Here is a 5,942-nt window from a genome sequence, read left to right on the forward strand (position 1 = left end):
CTGTTACATGGCAATGGCTGCACCATTGGAAGACTTGAGAGACCAGGTTAGGGACAGATTGTCATGGAGAAAATCTATGTATGTGGTTGCTAAGAGTGAGGCTGACTTGATGGCACATAATCAATCAATCAATCAATCAATCAGACATGTTCAGAAAGGTAGGAAATCCCAGAGCTGCAGCCAATGTTATCGCGTGTCCATTGTTATAATGGCCCTCACTGCAGAAATCCCAGTGTAATAAAAGTGGGTTAAGAATCTTATTTCTCTATATACTGTATTTTGCATATGCAAATAGGAAACAGTTATTACATTACTCTTTTTCTCACATCTCACATCAAGGATAAACAAGATGCATGGGTTTTTTTCTTTGCTTGAATTGGGCACCCTAACATATTGCTCATTGGTCCAGGGAGAGAAGGAGAAATATTTTATTGGCAGTAATTAGGTTTTTTCTTGGCATTAGCTGTTCCTTTGATTTATGCCCAGCTTTACTCAAGGAGGCTGACAAAAATGTAAGCAAAATAAAAAGCAACATCTAAAATGTAAAAACAGAAATTAAAATCAATACTAAATTTGATAGACTGTTAAAAGCCTAGTGAAAGAAATGCATCTTATCAGATTTTCTAAACACTGAGGTAGCAGGGGCCCAAAACAAATTCTGAGGGACTTAATTCCATAATCTAGGAACAACACAGGAAAATCTGTATGTCTGATGTGTGAGCAAACCTCTGCTAGTGGGACAATCTTCAGAAATGGCTCTCCCTAACTTCTGGATAGGTCTCTTGTGGGAGATGCAGTCCATTAGACAGTCAGGTCCTAAACTGTTTTGAGGTTTAGGATTAATGCCAACATCCTAAATTGGTCCCAGGAGCTAACTGGTGCAAGGCAGATTTTTCAATACAGTGCCATGAGGCTTACATGTTAGCTTACACAACTTCTGGACATTTTTCAAGGTTGGCTCCACAGAGAACACATTGGAATAACTGAAGTGGATGTAACCCAGATGTGAATAACTGCTGAGTTATCCAACTGGCTCAGGAAGAGTCTCAGCTAGTCACAATGATCAAAAGGAGTTCGGTAGCACTTTTTCTGACCAGCAGGTTTCACTCAAAGGTAGATGGTGGGCCAGCAATGCCCCTCTGGATCTTATGTTTTTGGCTGCTTCTGGAAACTGTCTTTGAATATCATGAAAGGAAAGAAATGGTTACTGATACCATATTTACAATTGTATTTTTATTCCTCTAGGGAAGCAGAGAAAGTGTGATAAAAGGGACCATTCTGTTGCAGGGCACAAGAGACAAGAAGTGTTCTTGGTCTTATTGTTACATGAATCCATTTATACATTTCCATGTACATTATTTTCCTGAAGCTGAGATTTTAGAACTATATTACAGTATTTGTGGGAAAATAGAGAAAACACATGAGATCTTAGAACTATCATTGGAAGGAAATCTTACCAGGTCTGCTCCGAGCCAGGAATGAAAGTTCTTAGGCAATTGCTTGAACAGAGATGACTTTATTTTCCAAGAGCATGTACAGAGTCTGCTGGTTGGAGGTGGCCACACTTGTATTTCCCCCACAAGCCCTTTATATAGGAGAGCTTGGCTGTTGTTATGTAAAAGTGTTCCCGACCTCTAGGAACTTCGGAGAAAAGTGCAGTTTATCGGAGTTCAGAGAGGAGGTGCTCTGGGGCCAGGCCCCCTGCTGTTGGTGTCTCCTGGTCTGATAGTCCAGGTTCCCTGCGGGGCTGTGGCTTCGTCTACTAGCCTGGACTGTCCACCTTGGAAGGAATCTTTTGTGATTGGATTATGGAGATCTGTTTGGCTGGGGGAAAATGTTCACCTGGATGCAGGGCTGCAACTGGGGTGGGGGGGTGGGCAAGTGGGGCATGTGCCCCGGGCACTGCGCTGGGGGGGGTGCCAAAATGAGCACTGGGGGGGCACCAAAATGGGCATGGAATCCATGTTTGCCCCGGGTGACACAGACCCTAGTTGCGGCCCTGCCTGGATGGGCTCTGCTAAATTCTTGAATGGGCAACCTTTTGTCTTACAAGGTCTCTGATTAAGTCTGAAGGGAATCTTTTGCTTAAACAGTTGGGGTTTCCAGTCATATTTTAAACTCTGGCATCCTCTTTGTATGAACCCATTCTATTTTGTAACCTTTTACCTTACTCAAGGAGAAGGCAATATTGCAGGAAGACAGTGTTCTGGGAGGAGACAATATGGTGGGCAGGGAGAGATCTTAATTTCTTCCAACCCTATATTACAGTATTTGTGGGAAAATAGAGAGCCAGAACTTAGATTTTTCATATTAACCCAGTAGTTTAAGGCACAATCCAATTTTTAATTCCAAAGAGATATTAAATGATTCAAGAAACTCGGCATCTGTTCTTGTTCTTTATTCCCTTTCCTATTCCTTTGTTATTATATTGTATTTTCTATTTTGTTTGGTTTTATTGTACACTGCCTACAGTCATTCTGGAGTCTGGTGGTGCCTAAATTGAATAAATTAAATTAAATTAAATCAGTGAGAAGTCAGAAACTGCATTACAAGAAAGTAAGCAGATAATTTCTAGTTAATATAACTTTGGTCCGACTGTATTTTGAAAGCTAGACCTTGCAAATAGACCATTTTCAGCAGATGTACAAGAATAGCAAGACTCAATCTGGAGGGGAGTACTAGAGATTCCACCAGCAAAGATGAAGATAAAAAGCCTTTCTCGCTTGCAGCTAACTGCAACACAAACAGGCCCCAACAACTTCTTTTTTCTAATGTGGCCTCATTACCCTCATGTGATCCCCAGTCCTTATCTGAGCCTGCTTTAAGATGATCTTAGCTGTGCTGGTTACAAAATCTCCCCTTCAGCCCAACACAGGTTTTGCTAGCATACAATCTGATGGTGTGGCAGTTAAATAACCCCTATTGGGTGACAGCTCCTGGCCACTTTAGGGTGGTATGGGTATGCTCCTTCCTCTTCAATCCCTCAGCACTGTCTTCTAGGGCAGGGGTCCCCAACCCCCAGGCCACGGACTGGTACTGGTCCGTGGCCTGTTAGGAACCGGGCCGCACAGCAGGAGGTGAGCGGTGGGCGAGCGAGTGAAGCTTCATCTGTATTTACAGCTGCTCCCCATCGCTCGCATTTCCGCCTGAGCTCCGCCTCCTGTCAGATCAGTGGCAGCATTAGATTCTCTGTCAGAATGCAGTCTGAGTTTTGCAGCAACGGCGGGAACAGTGCTGAGCTCTGCAGCAATGGCAGAAAAGTTGCAACAGAGCCCAGCTTGACAGTTAGAAAGAGCGCCAAAAAGAAAGCAAGCCCATTGGCTGTTATCTCCAAACGGTGTGAAGAAAAAAGAATAAAAGGTCAGGAAAAAGAGGAACGTGTTGTTGGGGGCAACCGTTCTTCAGGCTCAACTTCCAGACCTCACCTCTTAGGATCCAGAACTGGGAAGACCTTCCAAGCCTTGCACAGCCAGACCACCAGACAAGCCTGCCTGCCTGCGCCTTCCCTGCCCTCAGCCGCTTCCAGCCCTGCCCTGCTGACCCATCCTCCACTAAGGCCTACCTTCCTATGCCTCCTCCATTCTCCACTGCTGCCTCCATTGCTGCTGCGCTGCTGCCAAAGCCTCCAAGGGTTACCAGGCTGGAGCCTGAACTTGCTGGTTTCCGTGCTGGTCCTAGTGCCTGATGTGTGCCTTGTGAATCCAAGGAATTCTGTGGCTGGGTCTGCATTGACTTTGCTGGCTTTCTGGAAAGGACTCTGCTCTTCAACCGTGCTGGCAAGCACGCAAGTACTCTGTGTCAAGCCTTGCAGTTCCCAGTGCGAATCCTGCCAAGTCTTGTCTTTGGCAAGTGAATCTTGCCAAGCCTTGCTTGGATCCAGTGTGAAATCTACCAAGCCTTGCCTTCGCCAGGGTGACCTTGCCAAGCCAAGCCATTACCCTGCTTACCACCATCCTGAGTTTTGTGCCAAGCCTGCCATGTGCCAACCAGCAACTAACCACTGAGCTTGTATCTCACTTAAAGGTTATTACTTCACCTTCCGTGTTGTGTTGAGTCACAGTTCAGAACAGGACATTCTCATAGGAGCATGAACACGACTGTAAACTGCACATGTGAGGGATCTAGGTTGCGTGCTCCTCATGAGAAGTCAGAATCCGACACTTACTTTAGTCTGCGCGTGGCCCGCCCATCATTTTATTTACCACTTCCGTCCGCGCCTCTTTCCCGCACTGCACACTTGTCTCAGTCACAGCTTTGGTAAGCCCACAAGCTACCCCTAGCCAAAATGAGTAAAAAACAAACGTCGCTGAAGAGCTTCTTTGAAAAGGGGGAAAGACCCAATGATGAGACAGCAGAAGACTCTAAGTGCCAACAAAAGAAAAGCTGCATTTAAAAGAAAATACCAACAGTCCTACTTAAATTACTGGTTCATTGCAATAGGTGATTCACATTCTCCAAGCCCACCTTGTATAATATGTGGCAACTGGCTATCCAACGAAGCCATGAAACCTTCAGAACTGCTTCGCCATATGGAGACCAAGCACCCTGGATTAAAAGACAAGCCTTTGGAGTTTTTCAAAAGAAAAAAACGTGAACACAAAGAACCGAAGCAATTATTGAAGGCCACCACTTCATCAAATGTGCCTGCGCTGAGAGCATCATTCTTAGTGGCTAACCGCATTGCTAAAGCTAAGAAGCCCTTTACTGTTGGTGAAGAGTTGATCTTGCCTGCTGCTAAGGACATTTGCCGTGAACTTTTAGGAGAGGCTGCAGTTCAAAAGGTGGCACGTGTTCCTCTTTCGGCTAGCACCATAACTAGACGAATTGATGAAATAGCAGAGGATATTGAGGCACAATTGTTAGAGAGGATTAATGAGTCACCGTGGTACGCAATCCAGGTTGATGAGTCTACCAATGTTGTCAACAAGGCAACAATGCTTGTTTTTGTGCGATATATTTTTCAGGAGGATGTACATGAGGATGTTATGTGCACTTTTGCTGCCAACCAACACCACAGCTGCAGAACTATTCAAGTCTTTGAACGATTACATATCAGGAAAACTGAATTGGTCATTTTGTGTCGGTATATGCACGGACAGAGCGGCTGCCATGACTGGATGGCTTTCTGGTTTCACTACTTGGGTCAAGGAGGTCGCTTCTGAATGTGAGTCTACCATAGAGAAATGCTGGCTAGCCGAAAAATGTCACCTGGACTTAACAACATTTTGCAGGATGTGATTAAAATTATCAACCACATTAAAGTACATGCCCTTAACTCATGTCTGTTCGCACAGTTCTGTGAGGAGATGGACGCAGAGCACACACGTCTTCTCTTATACACAGAAGTGAGGTGGCTTTCTAAAGGTAGATCACTGGCCAGAGTTTTTGAGTTACAAGAGCTGCTCCAGAGATTTCTTTTAGAAAAACAGTCCCCACTGGCAGCACAATTCACTGACACAGAATGGGTCTCAAAACTTGCTTACTTGTGTGACATATTCAACCTGCTCAATGAACTCTATCTGTCACTTCAGGGGAGAACAACAACTGTGTTCAAGATGGCAGATAAATTGGCTGCATTCAAAACCAAACTGGAATTATGGGGGTGACAAGTGAACATTGGGATTTTTGACATGTTTCAAACATTAGCAGAGATTTTGAAAGAGAATGAACCAGGGCCTTCTTTCTCCCAGCTGGTGCATGATCACCTATCTCAGCTTTCAAAAGAGTTTGAGCATTATTTCCCAACCACAAAAGACCCCCGAACTGGGAAGGAATGGATCCACGACCCATTTGTGAATAAGCCAGGTGAATCGACTTTGTCTGCGCTAGAAGAGGATCAACTGCTTGAGATCGCAAAGGACGGTGGCCTTAAAAGTATGTTTGAGACAACTTCAAATCTCCATACGTTCTGGATTAAACTCAAGGTGGAATATCCTGAGATT

The sequence above is a fragment of the Candoia aspera genome, chromosome 2, assembly GCF_035149785.1.
Source record: "Candoia aspera isolate rCanAsp1 chromosome 2, rCanAsp1.hap2, whole genome shotgun sequence".
NCBI lineage: Eukaryota > Metazoa > Chordata > Lepidosauria > Squamata > Boidae > Candoia > Candoia aspera.